General features: G+C 35.0%; 1 protein-coding gene across 11 annotated transcripts in view; it reads right to left on the reverse strand.

Moving 5' to 3' along the window:
- The window catches only part of HECW1 (HECT, C2 and WW domain containing E3 ubiquitin protein ligase 1), a 357,453-nt gene that overhangs the window by 199,983 nt on the left and 130,616 nt on the right, over positions 1-26,854 (reverse strand). The gene's annotated exons all lie outside the window — the stretch shown is intronic.

Below are 26,854 nucleotides of genomic sequence, written 5' to 3' on the forward strand. Positions count from 1 at the left end.
AGAGACTGAAAAAATACTTAGTTGAATTCATACATCCAGATCAAAATGGCTTTTTACCAAAGACACAAATCAAAAACAACTTAAGAGTGATAAGTATTAGAATACTATGAACTACATCCAGGGAAACAATTAGCATTAATAATTTTAGACACCCAAAAGGCATTTGACAACATTTCCTGGCAATTTATGATTCAGCAACTACAAATAATGGACTTTGGAAAGAACTTTATAAATACGATAAAAATAATATATAGCAATCAGACAGCAAAAGTGATTGTGAATGGAGACTGTACTGAGAGCTTTGAGATAAGAAAAAGCACGAGGCAAGGATGTCCACTATCCCCACTATTATTTATTTTCACTTTGGAAGTTTTAAATAGAAGGATTAGACAAGACACAGAAATTAAAGGACTGAAGATAAAATTCGAAACATATAAGTTGCAAGCATTTGCTGATGATCTAGTATTTATCCTAGAAGAAACTTTAGAGATGGTCCCTAAGCTATGGGGAAAGATAGAACAGAATGGAGAAATAGCGGGATTAAAAATAAATAAAGAAAAAACTAAGGTAATAGTTAAGAATCTCACAGATAAACAGAAAAAGCAAATGTTAGAGAAAACAGAGTACAGATAGTGGAAAAAAGTTAAATATTTAGGTAAATATCTTTCGGCCAAATGTTCGTCAATAAAAGAAGATAACTATACAAAATTATTGAAACAAATAAAGCTTTACTTGGAAAGATGGAAGAATCTGCAATTGTCAATATTAGGAAGAATCGCTACAGTAAAAATGAATGTACTGCCAAAGATTTTATTTTTATTTCAAACAATTCTGATAAAACTTGAGAAAATTTTTTTTCAAGATTTAAACTTTGTTTGGAATTAAGATGAAAACATTACAAGATGCTAAGGAAAATGGAGGATTTAGCTCGCCGGAATGGGTGTTGTATTATCAAGCATCTGTTTTAACATGGGTGAAAGAATGGATAATGCTTAGAAATAAAAGGTTGTTATATTTAGAGGGGCATGATTTACAATTGGGATGGCACGCTTTCCTATGGTATGGAAAAAACAGAGCTCATAAGTATTTCCAAAACCATTATATAAGAAATGCCTTGTTAATAGTATGGGAAAAAATTAAAGCTAAAATATATTTTAAAATTCCAGGGTGGCTATGAACAATGGAGGCATTTGTACATCTGAACTTGGTAGATTTTGAAAAAATATGGGCATATAGAGATATTCTAAATATTGATGGGAATTTAAAATCTAAGCAAGAACTGAGAAATCAGGGGATCAACCTGTCGTGGTGGGCACATTTACAGATGCAAAATAGATATGAAAAAGATGCGAAAATGTATGGATTCTATAAAGATCAAGCTGTATTTGATAAGATTTTGTTAACCTCAGATGAGAAATTAATTAAGAAATTGTACCATTTTTTGTTAATTTTGGAAATGGAAAGTGAACAAGTCAAAGAAAAGACTATAGAACTAGAAAAGTGGCAAAAGCTATGGGAGAGAAATTAAAAATTAACAATGTCAACTTCATATAAAAAAAACTTGTATAAAATGTTTTATAGATGGCACTTGCCACCAGCAAGATTAGGAAAAGTGTTTAAAAATATGTCAGATAGATGCTGGAAATGTAAGCACAATTCATGCACATACTATCACAGTGATGGTGAACCTTTTAGAGACTGAGTGCCTAAACTGCAACCCAAAACCCACTTATGCGTCATCGAGTGCTGGGTGGGTGTGGCCCATTGGTTGGATGTGGCCCATTGGGTGGGTGTGGCCAATTGGGTGGGCATGACTGCGGTGGTAATGGCAGACTGGGTGGGACTAAAAAGTTCAATCAATCAATTCCAACTTTGCGAGATCTTTTTTTTCCCACAAAAAGTTGAAATTGACTGATTGAACCATTTTTTTTTTTTTTTGCACACGGCGATGGAGGCCTAAAGCAAAAAGGTTTTATAAAACCCAGCTGAATGCCTAGGACTGGGGTGACGGCACGTGAACTCACAGAGAGGGCTCTGGGTGCCGCCTCTGGTACCCATGCCATAGGATTGCCACCACTGTACTATCACATTTGGTGAACATGTGGCAAAGCAAAGGCTTATTGGAAAAAGATACATGCTTGGTTAGAAAAAATATTAGGTGAACATGCTGATTTTAAACCTGAACTTTTCTTACTAGGTATAATGCCTGAAAAGATTAATAAGCAAAGTCTATATTTGATTTTACACGTCACTACAGCAGCGAGAATAATCTTTGCACAATATTGGAAGAATGAAGGACTACCACCAGACAAAGAAATAATCAGAAAAATATTGGAGTGCGCAGAGATGGATAGATTAACTATGAGATTGAAAAATAAAGAAGATACTGATTATTACCAAACTTGGGACTTATTTTATTGTTGGTTAGAGGAAACAATGAAGGATTAGGAATTGAATATGTATTAGCATAGCTGATCCCAGACAGCTTGTTGGTTGAAAAATTAAAACATGTATGTAAAAGAGAATCAATAAAATCTTTATTTAAAAAAGGACACAGGGAAGACTAAGACCTAGGCTGGATCATATGCCTCACACAGCCAATACTGTGTCTTAATCAAAAACAGTTCTCATTGGCTGGTTTGTTGCTATGGCTATTCCAGTTCATAAAATTTCTTATAGTGACAAAGTCCTCCAGGAGCCCCTTTATAAGGGGGTTCTTGTGTACCTGGATGACATCTTATCACTGAAACAAGGGAGGAGCATGTAAAACTGGTCAGAGCAGTACTGAATAAATTGCAGGCCATTCGACTTTACACCAAGCCATAAAGAAAAAATTGACAATTTAGGATACCGCATATCTCATAATGGGATAGAAATGGATCCGGAAAGGGTCAGGGCAGTGCTGGAGTGGGCATCGCCACACACAAGGAAACAATTGCAAAGTTTCCTGGGGTTTGCTAATTTCTACTGCCAATTATCCCTTCTTTTGCCCAACTCGCACTTCCCATTATAAATTTGCTAAAAATGAGAGGGGAGGGCCAAGCCAACCATTAAAATGGACTATGGAATGTCAAGCCATGTTTGAAAAATTAAAAAGACTTTTCACAGCTGAACCGGTCCTGAAATGCCCAGACACAGAGAAGCCTTTTGTCATGCTAACGATATAACAGTAGGCTCAGTACTGCACCAAGAAAACCAAAAGGGCCAACTGCAGCCCTGTGCATATACATCCAGAAAACTCATGGAGATGGGACAGAGGTGGGCAGTGTGGGAGAAGGAAGTCTATGCCATATGCTGGGCCCTCCTCACATGGAGACATTTCCTAGAAAGGAGTAAAATTCCCTTCCAGTTATAGACTGACCACAAGAACCTTGAAGCCTTAAAAAACCCCAGAAAACTGTCACCAAAAGAAGTGAGGTGGTCTCAACATTTCCATCTGTTTAACTTTACTATCAAATACCTGCTTGGGGAAAAAAATCTTAGCAGATGCTTTGTCAAGGTTGCCACAGTATAACAGCACCAAAACAGAAGTGGTGGACCTCCTCATGCCATCTAAACAATTAGCGGCTCCAGTAACCTTGCAAGCAAAGAAACCAAAGCCCCTAGATAGCAAAGCAGGAGCATTGTTCAGAAAGGCTTTGAAAACAGATGAATGGTTCCTGGGTCATAAGAACCTCTGCTCGATGGATGATGGACTGCCTTGGGTGGGTGGAAAATTATATGTGCCCAAAGCCCAGAGAGTGAAATTTATGTAACTATGCCATGTCTCAAAGATGGCTGGATATTTTGGGTTCATAAAAACGCTCCATCTAGTAAAGAGACAGTTTTGGTGGCCATCCATGAAGAAGGACATTGAAAACTATGTGGCTAGCTGCCCCATCTGTGCAGTGGCAAAATGAAGACAGGGTAGAACACCAGGGCTATTGCAGGCAGTAGCAAGTCCATCAGCACCTTGATGGGAGATTTCCATGGATTTTTATCGTGGAGTTACCTGAGAGTGCAGGGAACATGGTCATTTGGGTGGTGACTGACCTGTTCTCCAAACAGGTGCATTTCATCCCGTGCAATAAGATTCCCACAACGAAGACTCTAACAAAGAATATGAACGTTCAATCTCAGTATTGGAACAATATTTGAGATGCTTTATTAATTATCAACAAGACAATTAGGCTAAACTGCTTCCTTTCGCAGAAGTGGCTTACAACAACACTGTTCACTCCAACACAGGCTATACCCATTCCAGGAAACACTATGGGTCAACCCAATACCTAATAGCTTGGAAGAATCTTCCCTCTTCTCAAAATGAATGGGTTCATAAATGACACATTAGAGCCCCGAGGTTGTTAAAAAGTTCCATTGCCAATAACCTGATAAACTTGATTAATCTATTTGTAATTTTCTCCTCTTGTTACTATTTTCTTTCTCTCCAGGTGGATCTCTCATTTTTTTAAGAGGGGCAGCATGTCAGAACCCTATGTTTGTGTGCATGGGATTTCTTATTTTTTTCAGGTTCTGCCATTCTCCTGGGGGGGAGGGGGAAGCTTGAGGTGACGATGTGCATTTGCTTTGCTTTGTCTCTTGCTCTATCTTCTTTGATGTGTCTCTAGCAGCCATCTGCCTTATCTTCAAGTGCAGAAGAAATAGTGTAGACATCTAATAGCCTTGGAAGCAGCGCTTTCTCACTATGTTCCCATGGCGTTTTCACATCTGTGATTGGCCTGTTTGAACCGTCTGGATGGACAGTTAGGGTGGGGTTACTGATTAATTACTGATTCGCACAGGAAACCCTCAGCTCCTGCCTTTTATTCCTGCTGTCAACACCTCCCAATAAAAGTTGCTTTGAAATGATGCCATTTCAAGAGTTCTGCTTTCTTGGGAGAACTGACTGAGGCGGGTCCTTACAGATGATCTAGTTTTACTTAAAAAGCTTATTTTGCCCAAGCAGCAAATATATAGTATAATTCTCTGCAGAGGAAGTAATTCTTTTTGTGCTCAATAATGCTTTTTTCTTTTTACATTTAGTTTACATTTGCAATCCTTAAGTACAATATCAAACATGACTGTTCAAAAATCAAGTGAAGTTTTCTTCCAATAACTTTGAGGAATTGCAAAAGCATTTCAAGATAGAAATGTTTGTTCAGTCAAGAACAAAAATAAGCTATCAGTGAAACCTTTTCTTACAGATTTACACTGTAATTTATGGTATCATGCAAAAGGCATAAATCTCTGTGATACCCTATTTTCTTAGGCAACAGATTGTTTTGAAACTGACACTCCCTCCAACCAAGTCGCCTTTTAAAATTACCTTTCACTTTTTAAGTGAAACTGGTTTTGGGCACTGGAAGGGTGCTCTTTATGAAATGTGCCCTTCCTGGTTTGGAGTGTGGCACTAGCCACAACTCCAGAGAAGGGATGGGGGAGTTCCTGTTATTATTTGGCTGTCTTTAGTGGCTGCTAGCAGCCCTGCCACAGACTTCATCATATATGAGACACTCTTTATCAGGCTATGCCATAGGGACCAATGGGGATTGCTGCTTCCAGTAGTGAAGCAGTGTTCCTGCCTATGCTGCTGAATTCTGTATCTAGATTCCTGGTGGAGTTCCCTAGGCTTATGGTTTGGGGGGGCTTCAATCTATTTTCTCTGGACTCTGGGTCTGAGTGACACAGGAATCTCATGATCACCATGGCAGCCAAGGACTTGGTTTAATTAATTCATGGTCCAACTCATACAATTAGTTTCACTTTGGATCTGGTGTTTGCTTCAGGGCAGGGGCATCATGATTTGGATTTTGGGAATGTTAACATCAGTCCCTTGCTATGAACAGATCACTCCTTTTTGGCTCTAGAGTCTTCTGCAACTGCTCCTACTGCCAGGAGGTGGGGCTTCTTCATTCAGTCTGATCCAGGTACCTGATGGACCCAGTGTAGTTCCAGAGACAGCTTGGAGGTTTTCTCAAACTCTGGTACATATTTGGCTGATATCTTTGTTGTGGCTTGGAATGAGCAGACAATGAGGGTGCTGAACTGGATCATACCAATGCAGATTCTGTGTACACAGATCTCATACTGTAATGGTTTACTGAACAGCTCTGAGAGATAAAGTGACATAATACGTTAACCAATTTAGTAGCACTAATTAAAAAGTGAAGTGAGCAAAGAGTGAAGTCAATCTAGCACAGGTAAAGCCTTCACCTTGAGGTAATAAGAGCAGTCAAGTACACTTATTTCTCTGCCCTTATTGCAGCTGTAGCTAGGTACAGAGGAATTTCTAGGTAAGGAGGAGCCAGGAGAATTCTTACAAGGAATATTCACAGCATCTTCTGGACAAAGCTACTTGGCTTCGCTCAGTATTGGATTCCAGCTGGGCAAGGTCCTTGAAAGTTAATGTATGGAAAGTTAATTCCTTACTTTGTAAGTCTGAACTGAAAGCTTTAGCCCAAGTTTCAACAGCTCTCTTCACTTCCATACTGCAATTCATGACGGCTCACCCAATTAATAACTAGCCTCAGATCTTAAATATTACTGCTTCAAAATATGGTTTCTGTGTTTTTCTTTTCCTGGTTATATTTATTAGATTTTCCCAATTATATTTATTATGCTTATTAGGTGAAGTAATAAGGGTGATTGCTTCTTTTTAATTAGTGCTACTAAATTGGTTAACATACCATGATCTAGTAAATAAAATATCAAGCTCTAAATGAATGAACATTATGGGATTTAACTACTTATGATTCGTTTGATTAAAAAAAAGTTATGCATTTGAATCTGGATATGAAACAAGAGAATACCAGGATTTTATTGAATGTTTCAGTTCAATATTCGAATAGAAGATTAACCAGATGAAACTATCATTGATAAAATCTAAACTTTTTAAAGAGCTTAACTTAACACTGTTGAATAAAGTTAACAAACCTAAGATGCTACCTACAGTATGTACACCTCACAGAAGCATCCATTTTTTCTCCAAGCCTAAAAATGTTGTTGTCTTTCCATTCTCAGATTAAATTATACACACCTTTTTAATCTTTCTTACCCAAGAAAGTTATGATATTAACACATACAGTACATAATAATACTAATTTAATATGGCATTTCTATTCATACTACATACATTATACATTTAACATATATTCTTGATCAGCACAATTCCAATATTGTATATTCCAATTCTAACGTACAATTCCAAATGAGTGTTATCATGCTAATATGGTTCTATGAAAATACTTTGTGCCACATAATTATTTGAAAACAATAGTTAATATAGTTTATCCTAGTTTTTTTGCTAAAAGCTACTTAAAACATATACCAAATCTTACTAAAAGCACAAATTATTTCTATCAGTGGTTTATAAAGTAAACAAATTTACCTTCATCGTAAGTCAAGGTAAAATTTCCTATATTTAAATATAATAATTTTCTATAATTATCTTTATCCTTTTCATTATCCTTTTTAGCATTCTTCATAAAGAGTAATCTTATTTGTTTCTCACTCAGAATTTCACTTGTTCTTCATTCTACATTGCTTTTCTTCTGCTTAAAGATCAACTTTGATTTAGCATTTGCTTTCAACAGAAAGACAGATTTATCATTTGGGATATAAAAAAGCAACAATGCAAAGAATATATAGCCCTTCTGAACCACCAAACTCCTCTAGTGTTATGATACATCTGATACCTATTCTATTTGTGGACATGCCTACATACACCGCTTAGAGAGTGCTTGCACTTAAAGCGGTATATAAGTCTCATAAATAAAAATAAATAAATAAATAAATAATAAAGGAATCAGGTAGAACTAATTCTTAGTAAAGTATTTTTAACTAAATTATGGCAAGCAAAAATCAATCATAATAATTTGCCAGTTTTAATTGTCACAGTGACAATTCAAAAGCAACTGGATAAAGATGTGGGGGAGATCTCTCCGCACTCAGATAAATATGAGGAATTTGTTCATCTTGTGAAAGTAATACAAAGGAGAACCATTCCAAGAGGTTGCCTTTTACTGAAGAATAGAAAAACACATGGTAAAAAGTTGCAGAAACAAGCCCTCCAAACACAGGAACAAGAGGAGATCTACAACCCACTGGAATGGATGATTCTCAACCATATCTAAAAATTCATTGATGCTAAGATCATAAAGGAGCAAGCAGGTTTTAGACCAGGGAAGTCATGTTGTGATGAAATCCTAAACCTCATGAAACATACCAAGGATGGTTTCAAAATAAAGCTAATTACTGGAGTTGCTTTCATCAACCTAATTGCAGCATACGACAATGTTAACCATAGGACAATGGTGGTGAACCTATAGCTGCACTCGAAGCCTCTCTGTGAGCACACGTACCGTTGCCCCAGCCTTACCTCCCCCGTGACCCCCTCCTCTTCAGCAGCCCCCCTGAAGGAGAGTTGCCCCTGGCCGTGGCCCATGTGGAGCAGCGCAGCCAAGAATATGGCAGCCAGGCAGCGTAGACAAGACTCTGCCTTCACACCTCATTGTGTACAGTTGATGCTGCAGGGCGCGAACAGAGGACATGACAGCCATGGCGCTGCTGGGCTGCCTGGGTGATCTGGGCGGGCCCTGGAGGTGGTGATTGGCCCTGCGGGCAGGTGGGGTGGGGGATGGGGGGCAGAGCAGGGGTGGGGCAGGGGGTGTAGCAGGGGCTGGGCCAGTTTTTGGGCATTTGGTCTCTAAAAGATTTGCCATCACTGCCACAGGATATTGCTACGCAAGGTATATAATATCACTGGAGATAATAAGCTTATCAGGATCATTGGCAGTTTCCTTCAGAACCGGAGATTTTATGTGACACTGAATGGTAAGAACAGTGGAAGAAGAATTGGCTGCCATAAAGAAGTGTATTGTCTTCAACATTGTATAACATATATATGGACAATCAACTAGTCCTGAACAACACACATCTATTCATCTATGCAGACAATATAAAAGTGGCTACACAAGGATCAACATTTAAAGTGCTAGCTGGAAACTTATGGTAGTACTTGAAGAATTAGTTCCCATTTTTTTTATTGAATTTTTTTTTATTTTTTAACATACAAACATTATAAAAATACAATAAAATTTTAAAGTAAAATAAATTAATAAGCAACCATTGTCTATACTACCTTTACCCCCCCTTACCCTCCCTCCCACTCCCAACCCCCCTCCCTTCACTTCCCAGAGCAGAGAATACAGGGTTAAAAATAACAAAATTTATAATAATAAAAAAAGAAAAGAAAAAAAAGAAAAGAAAAAAGAAAAGAAAAAAAATATCATAATTAACCTTTAACTCCATAACCTATAAAGCAATTCTATATAATATTTAATATTCATTCATAAAATAAATGAAACTTTTTAATTCCATACTTTTTCTGAATATAATCTATCCACCTTCCCCATACAATAATATATCTTTCTTGTGTATGATCCTTTAAATAAGCAGAAATTTTTGCCATTTCTGCAAAACTAGATACTTTAAATATCCATTCTTCTAAAGTAGGCAAAGAATCTTTCTTCCAGTATAAACCTACTAATAACCTTGCTGCAGTTAATAAATTCAACATCAAAGTAGTTTCTTTTTCATTTAAGTCAACGAAAATACCAAGTAAAAATAGTTGAGGAGTAAACTTTATCTTTCTTCTAAAAATCTTTTGAATGTTCCACCAAATCATAATCCAAAAAGCCTTTACTTTTTTGCAATTCCACCAAATATGAAAGTATGTCGCATCATTATTGCCACATCTCCAACATTTGGGCTGTATATTGGAATACATACAAGATAATTTTTTAGGATCTAAATGCCATCTATAAAATATTTTATAAAAATTTTCTCTCAAATTTTGAGCTTGTGTAAATTTAACATTTCTTGTCCAAATTATCTCCCATAAATCCAATGAGATCGGTTCCTGTATATTCTGAGCCCATTTAATCATACAATCTTTAACCAATTCTGTTTCCGAGTCTAACTCTAATAAGACATTGTATATTCTTTTTAAATGAGCCGGACTTTGATTTTTAATCTGAATAACCAATTGTCTATCTTCTAATGTTATTCCCTCTTTCTTATCTACAGTCCATCTGTCCACTATTTGTAAATATTGAAACCATGACTGTAGAATATTTTCCTGCCTTAATACATCTAGGGATTTCAAATGCCAATTCGAACCAGAGCAAATTAACAATTCTTTATACGAGATTTTATCAAAATTTGTCCCCTTAGAAGTTCCCTCAATTGCATGTCTGGGAATCCCCCAGATAGGTATTTTATAATTTAATCTATAATAATACTTTTTCCAAACACGAAGTAAGGCATTCCTCAAAATATGTGATTTAAAAGTCCGATCGACTTTCTTATTAAAAATTAAATATGCATGCCAACCATATATTAAATCCCAACCTTCCAGAAAAATAATATCCATATTTGTTAAGTTAAGCCAATCACTTAACCAAGTTAAGGCGGCTGCATCATAATATAATTTCAAATTAGGTGCCTTAAGTCCCCCTCTTTCTCGAGCATCCTGTAACATCTTAAACTTAACCCTTGGTTTCTTCCCGGCCCATATAAAATTATTGATACCCTTTTGCCATTCCTCCAAATTTGCCTCTTTTTTAAGAATAGGTATCATCTGAAACAAGAAAAGAAACGTTGGTAGAACATTCATTTTTACGGCTGAAATTCTCCCCAACAATGACAATTGCAATTTTTTCCAGTCTCTTAAGTCCTTTTGAACTTTTGCCCATAATGGTTCATAATTGTTCTTATACAATTTTCCATTTGAAGCAGTTAGATATATTCCCAAATATTTAACCTTTTTTACCATCTGAAAACCTGTGGCTTTAATCAAACTTTCCCTGTCCTTAACTGACATATTCTTAGATAATATCTTGGTCTTATAGTTATTAACTTTAAAACCAGAAACATTCCCATATTGTGTTATAAGTTCTAATAAATAATCAATCGCTTGATTTGGTTGTTCCAAAATTAAAACCAAATCATCCGCGAATGCCCGCAATTTATACTCATTCTTCTTTATCTTTACACCCTTGATTAACTTTGATTCTCGAATCTGAATCAATAAAATTTCCAATGTTAAAACAAATAACAATGGGGATAATGGACATCCTTGTCTTGTCCCTTTTTGAATATTAAAATTCTCAGTCAGTCCCCCATTTACAACAATTTGTGCAGATTGCTGCTGATATATAGCTTTAAGTGCATATAAAAAATTATCCCCAAAATTCATTTTCTCTACCAATAAAAATAAAAATTGCCAGTCTAATTGATCAAAAGCTTTTTCAGCATCCAAAAAGATAAAAGCCACAGGAATCTGGTTATTCTTATCCAAGTACTCAATTAAATTAATAATTTGTCTAACATTATGTTTCATATATCTCCCTGTTATAAATCCTGCTTGATCACTATGAATCAAATCTTTCATAACCTGCATTAGTCTATTTGCCAGAATTTTTGTAAAAATCTTATAATCAACATTTAATAATGAAATTGGCCTATAATTCTTAGGCTCTGTAAGATCCTGATCTTCCTTCGGAATCAATGATATAAAAGCTCTTTTCCAAGAAGGAGGAACTTGCATACCCAACAAAATACTGTTAAAGAGTTCCTTTAATGGCCCTATCATTTCTTCAGATAAAATCTTATAATACCTCGAAGTCAATCCATCTGTTCCAGGAGACTTTCCAACCTTTAACTGCTTAATAGCTAAACCAATTTCCTCCACAGTAATTAAGCTATTCATCCCATTTTGTTGTTTCTCTGAGAGTTTAGGAAAATGTACTGATTGTAAATATTTATCTATGTCAAAACCCTTTATGTTATCACTTGAATATAATTTTGTATAGAAATCCAAAAAGCTTTTTCTAATCAAATCTTGCTGAAAAACCTCAGTACCTTTATACTTTACTTTCTCTATAATTCTAGCTTTCTGTTTCTTTCGTAACTGATAAGCCAACCACCTCCCAGGCTTATTCGCATTACAAAAAGTATTATGTCTCATATACAACAGATTGGTAGCCACCTGATCTGCCATCAACATGTTAAATTGTTCCTTAAGCATCTTTATGGATACCTTTAAATTATTATCAGTTGAGTTAAGAACCAACTCTTGTTCTTTTAGTTTACTCTCTTCTTCTATTTCTCTACGTCTTTGTAAACTTTTCCCCTAAAAACTTTATTCAATTGAATCAAAATTCCCCTCATATATGCCTTACTGGCATCCCAAACCATAGACATCGATGTCCCCTTATTCATATTTATAGCAAAAAAATCCTTTAAATGCTCTTTACACTTTTGTACAAACTCCTCCCGATTAAACAAGTTCTCATTCAGTCTCCAAGATCTTCTATTCCCATCTTCCAATAACTCCATCCACACAGGACTATGATCTGACAATGTTCTAGGAAAAATTTTCACCTTCCTCACTCTAGAGAGGAAGTCACTAGTAATCAAAAAAATCAATCCTTGAAAATGACTGATGTCTATCAGAATAAAAAATAAAGTCTCTATCACTTATGTTTCTTTCTCGCTAAATATCAATAAGCTCCAATTCCAGGTAGTTTGGTTTGGATAAAAGTTTTAGAAGAACTCCTTTTGTCTATAGTTGAGTCTAACACCCCATTCCAGTCACCCATCAAAATTACCAATTTATAATCCAACTGAGATATCTTGCCATGCAGCAACTTATAAAATTGTTTCTGTTGTTGATTGGGAGCATATAGTCCAACAATAAGAACTTTTTGGTCATGTAATAATAATTCCACAAAAAGATATCTTCCTTCAGAATCAGCCTCAATTAGTTTAGCTGAAAAAGTTTTCTTCACATAAATTACCACTCCCCCTTTTTTCCCTGGAGCTGGAGCAGTAAAATGTGAGCCCAGACGGGAATTCATCAAAAATTTAGAATCCTTTAAAGTTATATGAGTCTCTTGCAAACATATCAAGTCATTATTATGTTGTTTCAAGTAATGAAAAACCTTTCTTCGTTTCTGTGGCACATTTAAGCCATTAACATTCCAGGTCAGGAACCTGACCATCTCCACGGGCCTGGAGCCTCTGGAGCATGGCCTGCAGATCAGCTGTCGAAGATCTTTTTGGTCTTGCCCCTCCCACAGGCTCTGTAGTAACCATACTTTCAACTTTATCACCACTCTTCTGCAACTGCTCTTTTTCTTTATGTTTATGGGCGGCTCGTGTCATCCTTTGAATACTTGAAGAATTAGGATGATATTACACCATTTAAAGCCCAACCATTTAAAGCCCAAACCAAACAAGAGCTAAATGTGTGCTTTGCTTTCACCTCCAAAATTGAGATGCAAAGGAAAAGTTGGATGTTATGTGGTAAGGGAACTGACTACAGCACTATCCAACACGAAGAATCTCTGTGTGACACTCGATAGGATGCTCTCGTTTAAACAGCACTACCTGAAACGTAAGCCTAAAATCAGCTCAAAGAACAATATCAACAGGAAATTGATAAACTACACATGGGAAGCTCAACCATTTACTTTGAGCACATAGCTTTAGCCTTAAGCATCTCTGCGTCAGAATATGTGTTAGGCACATCTGCATATGCGAATTGATATTACCATCAATGAAACAGTACACTTATGACAGGATATCTCAAACCTACACCAACTGAGAAAATATATACCCTTGCTGGCATTGCCCTACCTAAGATCAGGAAAGAGGATGCAGTGAACACTGAGAGAACTAAGCAAGAGTATGACCCTTGACATTCTCTGAAAGGCCATATGGCCCAAGCCAGCCAACTCAGATCTAGGAACAGCTTTATGGCAAAAATGAAATTACTGAGGATACATAAGAACAAAATTAAATTAAATGATGGAGAAAGGAGACCATTGAGCAAGAAATAATATTAAAGAAGGATCTGACCTTCCTTATACTATTTGGAGGCCCCTGAATAGGCTGGGAGTTGGAGTGCCTAAATGTAATCAATCAATGTAATCAATATGCTCAAGTGAAGGCTCTTAGCAGATAACAACATGCTATGTGAATGTAGAGAGACAGAGTCCTGCTGATATGTTGACTTCTACCAAAAATATGTATCGATAATGACTTATTTTTGGCCAACAACAAAGCCAGAAAAGTGGCTTCCTTCTGGCAGTTTAAAGTTTTACTTAGACATGGAAGAAGAAAAAGAATATATTAATCTAAGAGTGAAGATGTGCGGGTTCAAACCCACTTTCAGTCAAAGAAGTTTAACATATGAGTTTAACTCAATCATTCATTCAATGTGAAGTTTAATTTAATAGCATGGCTGATGGTGAAGATAAAACTTGAAATATGAAGCATGCCATCTTAAATTTTTGAGGCAAGGTAGGATATAAATAGTTGGGTTTTTTCAAAGATTTGGAAGTATTAGACAAAGGACAATGTAGTGAAGAAAATCAGTTTAAAGTTTATGTAACCAAGCTTAATCCAGTTCTTTGAACACTTTATTATTTGTCTCCCATTGTATTTGTGTAGAATAATGTAAAAATAATAATTATTATCTTGGATAATAGTAAAGTAACCAACCATCCTTCTTTAGGGAGGACAGTCCTCCTTTTTAAAGTTCTGTCCTCCCTCAAAAAGTGTCCTCCTACATGTCCTCCTTTTCGGTATTTGAAGACTAATCTGCAGGGCTTTTTTTTCCCTCATAGAATGCTCAGATCGGCATTCTGGCACCTTTTTTTGATGGGTTTTTTTTTCAACTTTTGCATGAGCTTTCGAAAGCCAATAGGAATTGCTGCTGAGTGCGCCAAAACACCTGGCTGGCAAACTTTGCACATATAAGTTGTCTACAGCGAAGGCAAATTGGCAGGAACTTTGCACCCCTCCCTGCTACCCAACTACACCATCTCCTAGTTAGTCCCGAAGATGCCTGGAGGAGACTAACTTCCATTTAGGGATGGAAAAATAAAAAAAGAGGAAATGTCATTTCAACGATAAATTGAATAAGGAATTTCCATTCATTACATCAAAGAAGGATAATATTGTTTTCTGCAATATTTGCAGCGGAGAATTTTGTATTGCAGTTGGGGGCAGAGCAGCTATTACAAAACACTTGACCACCAAGAAACATAAGCAATCATCAGATGTATCTGCTTCCAGTTGTAAAGTAACAAGTTTTTAAAAAACTACAAAGTATTCTGAAGATGAAAAACAGTTAGCTGTAATGGAGGGAACATTTTCATTCCATGCCATACCATAATTCACAATCAAAGTTTTCGTAGTATGGATTGTACAACTAAATTATTGAAAAAATTTCGCGATGCTAAATTTTCATGCTCCAAGACAAAATGCGAGGCTATTATTAAATCAGTATTTTAAAATTACTGCGACAAAATACTTACAGAAGACTTGGAAACTGCAGCATTTGTAACCGTTTTATCTGATGCATCCAATCATAATGAAACTAAATTGTATCCAACACTAGTAAGATATTTTAATGTTACCAAGGGCATTCAAGTAAAAATTTTAAATTTAGTATCCATTGAGGGCAAAACTGCTGAAATTTTGTCAAACCATCTATACAGAGTAATAAATGAAAACAATTTGAAATCCAAAGTTGTTGCACTAACAGCTGATAATACAAACACAAATTTTGGTGGGCGAAGACACAAAGGGGTGAATAATGTGTATGTAAAATTACAAGATTTACTCCAAAAGAAAACACTAGGAATAGGTTGTAATGCACCTATTTTGTCAATGCAATCAACACGGCGTCATGTGCCAAGCCAATTGATGTAGAAGTAATAATAACTACAATTTATTTGTATTTTAGTCGTTTTACTGTTTGTGTGGCTACTTTAAAACAATTTTGTGAAGAAGTGAATGTTCAATACAAAAAACTTTTAGAATATTCAAAAATTAGATGGCTTGCTCTAACACCTGCTATAGAGCATGTTCTACAATTATTTGAGCCTCTCCATTCATATTTTTTAAGTTTAGACAAATGTCCTAAAATCCTGGAATCATTTTTCAATAATGAAATATCTGAGATATTAATGTATTTTGTACATAATCAAGCATCTATTTTTCACAAAACAATTCAAAAGATTGAAGGTGAACACATTTCAGCTACAGAAGTTAGTCTTATTTTGAATGACTTTATTCTTCAATATAAAACTCAATTTGAAGAAAAATTTCTTCCTTTAGTTATAAAAAGAAAATTGTCAGACTTAGAGGAATCAAATCTGGGCATAACGGAACAGTTTATCAAAGAAGTGCAGAATTTTTACCAAACATGTTTTCAATATATCGAAGAATGGTCTGAAACAAACATCACAGGAAATAATAGTTTCAATGGTGTTTTTTGACTTCATTGCTAGTATGTTGGACAGATATTGAATCTTGTGTTGAGTTTTTATCTAAAGAAATGCCAGACATTAAAACAGATGACAATTGTCTCTGAAGAAATTAGAAAATTGAATGTATTTTTAAATTCTGAAAAATTAATAGAATGGGAAAATAAACATGTTGAAATTTATAAAAGATGGGTGGAAATATTCAGCCATTTCAAAAATGAACATATTCCATGTGAAAATTTATTTATTCTTGTTCAGTTTACGTTGTGCTGCAGTTGAAAGGGTTTTTTCAATTGCTAATGATTTTTGGAAAAGTGAGAAATCAAGATTGAATGTTGATACTCTAGCTGCAGCACTTGCCGTAAAATTCAGTATGAAGGATATTTCTTGTTCAGATATTTCCAATATATTGTTAGAAGATGATACATTGACAAAAAATATTCATTCAATGGAAAAGTACTCATTTAAATAATTAATAGGCATGTAAGCATAATTACAATATAAAATGTTATTGTTACAAATGTTTTTTATTATGCATTTATCATATTATAGTGTATTCTGTATTATTGTTGCAATGAATAAAGTGTTTCTTTTATTTACAATATTTTTTTCTTCAATTTGTTTGTGTCCTCCTTTTCACTGTAAAAAAGTTGGTCACCTTAATAATAGCATGTATATTTTGGCCAGCTTCAACTTTGCTCTTGTATTATGTGTGTCTGGTATTAAAATAACATAAGAAAAATTAACAACAATAACAACAACGACCCATTAAAAAGCTATGCTACCTGTATCTACCATTACAAATATAAAATTTCCCCTGGAAATATATTAAAAAAATAAGGCCAGCTCCATTAATCATTACGTGTTCATTCTTTTTCTAATTCAACATGCATGCCTTTCTTTTATATCAACTACATCCAATGATATTTTTAGCCTAATATTTCCATGGCAACAAATCAAGGAATTGTCCATTTGAGAAAAGGGAGATACCAGAACTGGGTAACTAGGGAATTCAAAGGGAGCTCTAAGCTGTTTTCCAGTCACTTACTGGCATCACTGATGCATCTATTGGCTCTTACTCCATTTGATTAAAAATGAATGTAGTTGAGATATAAATAAAAGCCACTTCTTGTCTTTTAATATACTTTTACTACAAAAAGACAGTCATGGCCCAAACCTACTTCATTATCGCAGAAAGTGTTAGATTCCTTTATATATGTGAATTCAGCACATGCTGTTCCTGAAGTTATCTGGATTTGTGAGAGTGATACAATAACTCCTATCATGATTACATATATTGACTCAATTCAGTTTTGTATCTTAATTTCTCTCATCTTAGCATCTCACTTCTTTTGCATCACTTAGTCACAATACTAAGCAAGAGAATCCGACAGCCTAGTTTAGAATAAAGCTGATTTTTAATTTTCCTATATTAATTATGCTGATGACTCAAAATGGAGGTAGACCAATTTCACTAAAATGAATTGGTGCTTGAAAATAAAAATTCAGTAAACAGGTACATACATCTTACTAATCCTTGCTTTTTTAAAAAATGGGCTTGTCTAACAAGTCCAGTTGGTTAGGTTCTCACATTTTATTAAACCATAATGTATTTAGCTATACTGATTGTCAATGCAGGTTATGGATTAGCATATTGAAACACCTGACTTAATATGGTTCATTCAATAAAACAAGCTAAACAAACTATGATTCAACATTAGATTGGAATAAAATATAGAATTTTGTAAGTTACAATTCATATCTAAATTAAAAGCTGATGCTAAACTTTCTAACTCTGGGCTGATGCTTGTGAGTTGATCCTCTCTTTTTAAACAAACAGATTTAAAGTTGAATTGCTCTATGGATGGAGATGGACACAGCTTATTATTTTGTAAAAATATTTTTACAATATTAATATATTTAGCAGTATCAAGTATGTTTATTTAGCAGTATCTGAAATATACTATATTTAAACATGCAATAAGTTGGCTACTGATTGTATCTATGACATTACTGATATTCCCTGAAATTTGGTGGATTATTTTTTTCTAAGAATATTATATTCTAAGCAATGTACAAATTAAAAATACAATGACATTATTATAGTACTTCCTGTTTGCATTAATAAGCCAACAGAAAATAGAATTCTTCTACAATATATTTCTTCTTACCACATGGAAAGTACCAGCTGGTGGAATAAACCAAATGAAATTGAATGAATCAAATAATGTCCTATGATACACAAGTGAAATACTCACTGTAACCATGGAAGCTGTATCTATTCATTCATCAGTTATATAAAGCTCCTTAATTGGAATATGTTAATACAACCTTCCTTCATTGCTATAAATCTCAGAATCCCCAATGCCAATTACAGTTAAATAGACTAATCTAATCTGACTAACCTCACTATGTAATTTAAAATGGGATGATCAACATGCTGCTTCCTAAACACTTGGATGTAAAACTGGAAAATTAATAAAACTTATTTTTTTAAAAAAGGAAGAACTCAAATGGAGGAGCACAGAAATGACCATAGATCTCATTGCCCTTTGGCTTAGATGTTAAATTCCAATATATGGGGCTTTGTGATTGTGATGTTAAATGTGTACGCCTCCACATATTACCCTACCTATAACTTCCCTGACATGTGTGTGAATTTAGAGAAAATCCTGATAGAGCTAAATTTTAAAATTCCCAACACAATTACAATTGTTTTGGGAGATTTTAATGCAAAGTTGGGACTTTTTATACAAGATCATATTAGTAATTTGAGCATCCCTGAAGAATTTTACTTCTTTGATCTTTATGGTCCTTTAGAGACCAGAAAAGAAATGCTGTTGGTATACTTTAGTATGTAAGAGTAACTTGCAAATTCTAGAGGGCAAAGACCAAAGTTTTATATAGCATCAAATCAAGTAGCATTTTAGACTATACATGTATCTCCAACAGTAATTTGCTCAGACTTCCAGGTTGCTGTTAATTTTTGTAAGCACTTAGAGCTCAGACTCCATAACTCAATTGATAGATGGATTTCATTTCATCTGGAAGACTATATAGGACAGCGTTTCTCAACGTTTGTGTGATGGCGACCCCCGTCACACGGATGCGGCGCACATGCGCGGCGCCGCCTCCTGAGGGGGGAAAATGGCGGATCGCGTTGTTTGGCGACCCCCGTAAAATGGTCGTTCGACCCCAAATGGGGTCGCGACCCATAGGTTGAGAACCGCTGATATAGGACTATACAGGTTTCATCTAACCAAAATGGACCATTACGGATGTGAAGACTTTGATTGAATATATGAAATCTGATCAAGTTCTGACTCTAATAAAGACAGTTAACTCACTTTACACATGTGTCAATTCTGTATTTACAGACTATGAAAACCTAAGCATAGGACTAAGAAAATTCTTAACTGAAAAGGCCCTTCCTAGAAGTTGTCAGATAAAAGACCTTTACTGTTTTGATTCAGAGTCCAAAATATTATGGTTAACTATTGTATATGTTTAGCATGGAACTATCCATCATATAATAATCATGTTGCCATGTTAGCATTTAGACAAGTGTATAAGAAACCATCAGGTTGATTGTCAAACCATTTGCCTTCTTTCTGGTTAAATTTACAATCAGCAGCCAAAAACCCAAACCCAATCGTTTTCTGGCATTTAGTTGCAGGATTGTGAGAATACTGCCTCTATGTGGGAAAAATATTACAACTAATTATTCATTCCCTAACTTATAGTGGACTAAATGATCCCCAAAATGATCAATAGGAGGCTCTTAGTTCCACTCCATCATGGTTTCCAATGACTGAATGGGAGACTAGAAGACTCATTCAGATACTGGAGCCCAACAAGGTTCCTGGGAAGATCTTTATAAGAGAGCAAGCTGTCTAGAAATGGCCATCAGCTGTGCTGCTATTATCCTGCCTCTTTAAACCATCTCCCCAGTCAATATAGAGCTGGCTATAAAAGCACTGCTGAGAGACAGTTCGGGTGTTGGTATATGGGAGAGAGGGAAGAAGGTATGTGTTCATGTGGAAATAAAGCAGCCTAAATCAGTTAGAAAGAGCTACTGTTCTCCAGTAGTAGGACCTACAAGAAATAATAGCTAGAGAAGCAGTAAGAGGGGGTGTAACAGCAGTGGGAAAGAGTGAAGAAGTGGTAAGCAGTGAGTACCAGCTTGTGAATGCTTGCGTGTATGATGCCTAAGCACCTGTGTTATATTGGCTATCTTGTGTTTTGGGGACCACTGTCTTGGTTATACTTAAAAGAACTCATAAAAATCTTTTATCCCCAAATTATTTAAATGCCACATTGATTGGTGGATTATCTTACTTACAGGTTTATTTACTCATAGTAATAATTCTTGCCAAATTCCAGCTGATTGGGAGTTCCATTTATAAAAAGGGTGATAAGATCCTTAAGATACTTCAATTATAAACTGATTAGCCTAACTGATATCATAGCAAAATTGTATGCCAAGTATCTTTTATACAAAATTAAGGACTTGTTTCCCCAAAGAGAAAAGTGGTTTTAGTCAGGTTGCTCTACTTCATTTTATGCCATCTAGTAAAAAAAGCCAAGGCTCAGAATGAAGTATGACTTGCAACAAATGTAAAAAACAAAGTTTATTTCAACACATAAAAAACAAGAAAAAAGTCAAAGAAACAATCAGTTCACTAATTGGGAGAAGATGGCAAGGAAGTAATGCGCAGGAGAGAGAAAGCAGAACTGCTTAATTCATTCTTTGCATCTGTCTACATGCAAAAAGAAAACACAAACCAACTTACCAAAATCAAAACCATAAAAGACAGGCTAGGAGTGCAAATTTTAAAAAGCAAAGATGAAGTAAGAGAATATCTCTCAGCTCCAGATTCAAATTCTGGGTCCTGATGGATTACATCCCAGAGTTCTGAAAGAACTGGCAGATGTGATCTCAGAACCTTTGAACAACATCTTTCAAAGTTCTTAGAGCAGTGGCCCCCCAAAACGTTGGGCATCAGGGACCGGTTCTGTAGAGAGAGGTTTTTCCATGGACCGGAAGGGGCTTATCCAAGTGGCGCAAATCTGATGAGAAGTGCAATGCTGCCTAGCCCCCAGTCTGCCCAGTTTCAGCAGGCAGCAAGGTGCAAAGCTGACGAGCTTCGCACCGCCTGACTCAACCTCTTGGCACTGTGAGGAGAGCGCCCCGCTGCCTGCCTTGACATGAATGATATAGAGCTGGCCATGCCCACCCAATAGGCCACACCCACTCCATCCACACCCACCCAATGGGCCGCACCCACCCTGACCATACCCACCTGGCCCACTAAAGGGCAATCGCAATGCTGATACGGCCCTCAATGAAATTGAGTTTGACACCCCTGGATTATACCTTTCCTCCTCCTTCACATTGGAACAAATGATACAACAAAGAACCTGAGTACAATATTGAGAGAAATGTATTTTGGGGGGCTGGATAAGCTTACACCAGCCCCAGCAGTAATGTTAGAATTAGGTATGTCCCCTATAGCTGGGTATACCTCCATAGAATAATTAAGCATTCAATTATTAACTGAAGATCTTGTCTACGGACCCACAAAAGAAAAATTTGAAGATACAAATGGACTTAATAAAACATAAATTAAATCTACTTGAGACTGATACTATGGCACAACAGATTAAACGAGCCAAACAGAACCTTTTTGAAAATGCTAATAAACCGGGTAGATGGCTTTCATATAGACTGAAAAAAGAAAGAGAAAAAAGATCAATAAGTAAATTACTGGATGATAAGGGTGAAATACACTGTCATAATGATGGTATCAAAAAAATTGCTAAGGCCTTTTATGAGCTACTTTATAAGGCTGAGACGATCTCTGAAGAGGCAATTCAGGATTATTTTAAAAAAGCAAATCTTCCAAAAATATCAGAAAATATGCAACAGAGGTTAAATAAGAAGATATCAGTGATGGAAATCATAGAGTCAATTAAAAGATAAAAGAAAGATAAGACACCGGGGCCGGACGGACTATCTGCAGAATTTTATGTAGTTTTACAAGATACTGTGACTCCTTTTCTGAAGGACTCATGTAATGAAACTTTTATACACACAAAAGTTCCGAACTCATGGACTAAAGCTAATATTACCTTGATACCTAAAGAAGATACAGATCCTACACAAATTAAAAATTACAGGCCAATATCGTTACTAAATGTGGATTATAAAATCTTTGCTGTAATTTTGGCAGAAAGATGAAAAGTTTTTTAATAGAATTTATTCACCCAGACCAAAATGGCTTTCTTTCTAAAAGACAGATAAAGAGCAACTTAAGGATTATTTTAAATATTTTGGAGTATTATGAAAATCATCCAGGGAACCAGATGGCGCTCGTATTTCTTGACGCACAAAAAGCATTTGATAATTTAAATTGGCAATTTATGTTTCAACAACTACAGAAAATGGACTTTGGTGAAAACTTTATTAAAGCAATCCAAGCGATCTACAAGAAATAATCAGCAAGGATACTTATAAATGGAAACTATACAGAGAGCTTTGATATTAAAAAAGGCACGAGACAGGGATGTCCACTCTCCCACCTGCTATTTATTTTTACTCTGGAGGTATTGACTAGAAGCATCAGGCAAGACATAGAAATTAAAGGTCTTGATATTAAAGACCAGAAATATAAATTACAGGCTTTTGTGGACGATCTGGTCTTTATCTTAGAGGAGCCTTTGGAAACAGCCCCTAAACTTTTGCAGAAAATTGAGAAATTTGGAGAAGTGGCTGGATTGAAAATAAATAGGGAAAAAATTAAACTGTTAACAAAAAATTTAACTGATAAACAGAAAACTCAACTCGCCAAAAAGACAAATCTTCAAATAGTTAAAAAAGTTAAATATTTAGGTATCTATCTTACGGCGAAATATTCATTACTAAAAGAAGATAACTATGAGAGACTAATAAAACAAATAAAAATCGACCTGGAAAAATGGGAAAATCTCCAACTATCATTGTTAGGAAGAACAGCAACTGTTAAAATGAACATTTTACCAAAGCTAATTTTTTTATTTCAAACAGTTCCTGTAAAGCTGGGTAAGAAATTTTTGACGATTTAAACACATTGATGTTAAGATTTATATGGCAAAGAAAGAAAGCAAGAATTAAATGGAGTCTTCTACAAGACTCGAAAGATAGAGGGGGTTTTGGACTTCCGGATTGGAGACTTTATTATCAAGCAGCTATTTTGTTTTGGCTTAAAGAATGGATTACTCTGAGAAATAAGCGAATTCTCTATTTAGAGGGATATGACCTTCAACTAGGCTGGCATGCCTTTTTATGGTACGAGAAAGCTAAAATACATAAGTACTTTCAAAACCATGCTATAAGAAATGTTTTACTTTCTGAATGGGAGAAAGTTAGACACAAAATGTATATGAAAATTCCTGAGTGGTTTTCAACGATGGAAGCATTTGCTTACCTGAATTTGATTAACTATGATAAACTTGTTAGTTATAAAGATATTTTGGACAAGGACAGAAAACTCAAAGACAGGCAAGCCCTTCAACAACAAGGTATTGACTTAACATGGTGGTCCTCTTTGCAAATTCAAACAAGATATGAAAAAGACATAAAAATAATGGGATTTTACAAAGAGCTGATTCCACTTGATAAAACACTTTTAAAAACAGATGAACATTTGATTAAGAAGCTTTATAAATGCTTATTAAATTGGAAGATGGAAGAAGAACAAGTAAAAGAGACAATGATAGTATGGCAAAGAACTTTGGATATTCTATAGAATTAGAAGACTGGCAAAAACTGTGGGATAAAAATATTAAATTTACTAAAGCAGTAACATACAAAGAAAACTTATATAAAATATTTTATAGATGGCATATGACACCAGTTCCCTAAGCGAAGATGTTTAAAATTTTATCGGATACATGTTGGAAATGTAAGCAAAAACCGGGTACTTATTATCATGCATAGTGGACATGTTCTATTGCAAAAAAATATTGGTCTAAGATTCATAGATGGTTAGAAAAGATGATGAAAATCCAGATAGAATTTAAACCGGAACTGTTCCCGTTAGGTATATTAAGACCTAATTATGGCAAAGAAAATGATTATTTAATATTACATGTATTAACAGCTGCAAGAATAGTATTTGCCCAATTTTGGAAAAATGAAAACCTACCATCAGACCAGATTATAATTTTGAAAATCCTAGACTGTGCAGAAATGGACAGATTAACGTTAGAGATGAAGGAGAAAGAAGATTCAATCTTTTCTAAAACCTGGGGAAAATTTTATCAGTGGATTGAAATACGTTAGAATAAAAAGAGATTTTAGAGTTTTATTATATTAAGTATTAAGGTTGATGATTGGAAATAGTTGTTATGCTATCAACTATGTTAATTATTTAAAGGAATATTAGTGTTTTACCAAATGTCAGTTGTAACTATACCGATTTATTCTTATAAATGTCTAGTATTATATAAACAATAATAGTTAATATGAAGACCCGGATGACAGCTTGTTCACTCAATTACGTATTTACTGTAGTTATCAATACCCTGTCCCTTTTATCCTGATTTTCCTGTACCCGCACCGACCCTACCTTTTCCCTACCCATATAAAATCTAATAAAATATATTTTTTTAAAAAAAGAATTAGGTACGTCCCCTATAGTTGGGTATACCTCCATAGAATAATTAAGCATTCAATTATTAGCTGAAGATCTTGTCTATGGACCCAGATAGGCTACCCAAGCTCTGTTTTGAAAAGCAGATTCTCCATCCAATTCCCAGTCCTAAAAGATCTAAAGATGAAGGAAGCTTTCAAACGAAGAGTTATTGATGTGGCTGCCCAAGATGGTATTGAGCATTTAAATATGTCAAGTGTCTAAAGTGTCTGGCTCAATACAAAACAGCTTCCCAGTTAGAAAAATATTTAACAACTTACATGCCTCTGAGAAGAGCTTTTTCTAGAATTTGATTTGAAGAACCGCACTCCACAATAAGACTTGGGAGATTTCATAGAGTTTCCTTTGAAAAAAGAGTCTGCATTTGTGGACCACCAACCATGGAAGACATTAGACACATCTTTTTGACTGCAAACTGTACTCTGTAGAAAGGGCTATTTACTTACATTCTTATTTAAATTAAAAATTATTGGGGCACCTAATCTAAAAATTCTTACTTTTTGTAGGGAATAAACCTGCAAATCATTAGTAAGACTGTATACTCTTTATTTCAAAGACCATTTCGAAGAGGACAGAATTTTTAGATCAGATAGTGGTTAACTGTAGGAATAATGACTTGCTATGAATATATCCTATTGTTTTCTTTATATCTCTTTGTTTATTTGTATTATTTTTTAATATTTGACATAGTCAAATGATTTAATAAAGTTTTGATTCTATCACTATTTAAAAACTAAATGATACCTTTTTTTCTCAGTACATTTTATGTAATAGATAATTTAATTGTGATCTCCACATTTATCTAAGAGAATAGATCTGTTCAATTCACTAAAAAAATCTAATAGTATTACTATTAGTATTAATGTTATTAAAACATTTTTCACCTATTTTGACAGATGCCTTATGCAAACAAAATCCAGAGAAAATTTTGACAGGGCTATGGCTTTGCCTGTACAAATATGCACAAAAATTCACCCTTATTGTGTCTGGGCAAGCCAGCTGTCACCTTGCCTAACGAATTAAAGAAGCAACTCCAGGGTGCAGTCTCACAGAGCTTTTCTCTATACAAAAAATTGCGAAGCTGGATTATTGTCAGTAATTGCTTCTCCTCTGCTTGGACAAGCTGGCAGCATATGGCAAAATCTTCCAGTACAATGATTTTAAGAAACAATTACAGAAGAATAATGCTAAATAAAGAAATCTCCTTTATTCAAAATTTAGGCCTTTCCCATTTTTATAATTAGAAGAGACACAGTTTTCATTATTTGTAATTACACATAGTATCTAAATATAATTTAAGTATTGTGTAAGATAGACTCCACTAGATTTTTTTTTAAAAAAGCAGGAGAAAACAATTGAATAGCCCTTAAGTGATCACCATTGCTAGGCTATCCTAAGAAGCTGGGAGGAAAAAAAAATCTAGAAGAAGAAAGGAAGCCATTCAATTGAGTCAATATTGTTGGTTAATAAATTATCTTGAGAGAGTCTTTATTTATTTTACTGAAGGAAGGAAGAAATTAAGTTTCATAGTTGAGAAGCAACTTATTTCAGGTACACATTGCCAATAATCCTCTTTCCAATTGAATTCAAATATATAAAAGGAAAGAAAAAGAAAGAAGAATAATTTGTCACATTGATCTTGATTTTCCAATGCCTTCCCTTCCCTATTAATAATTCTGGAACAATGTGGAGATGAAGGGAGAATATTTCACATCATTTGTAGCATCTCCATACTATCAATGCCAAGGCAACTAGTAGAAATTATGACAAATCAAGTCAGTACATGTGACAACAGATTTTAAGAGTTTTCATAGAGCAAGTCCAGTTGGGCTGGGAATGTTT

This window comes from Crotalus tigris, unplaced genomic scaffold, assembly GCF_016545835.1.
Source record: "Crotalus tigris isolate CLP2741 ecotype Arizona unplaced genomic scaffold, ASM1654583v1 scf7180000017666.379230911805:20528666, whole genome shotgun sequence".
NCBI classification, from domain to species: Eukaryota; Metazoa; Chordata; class Lepidosauria; order Squamata; family Viperidae; genus Crotalus; species Crotalus tigris.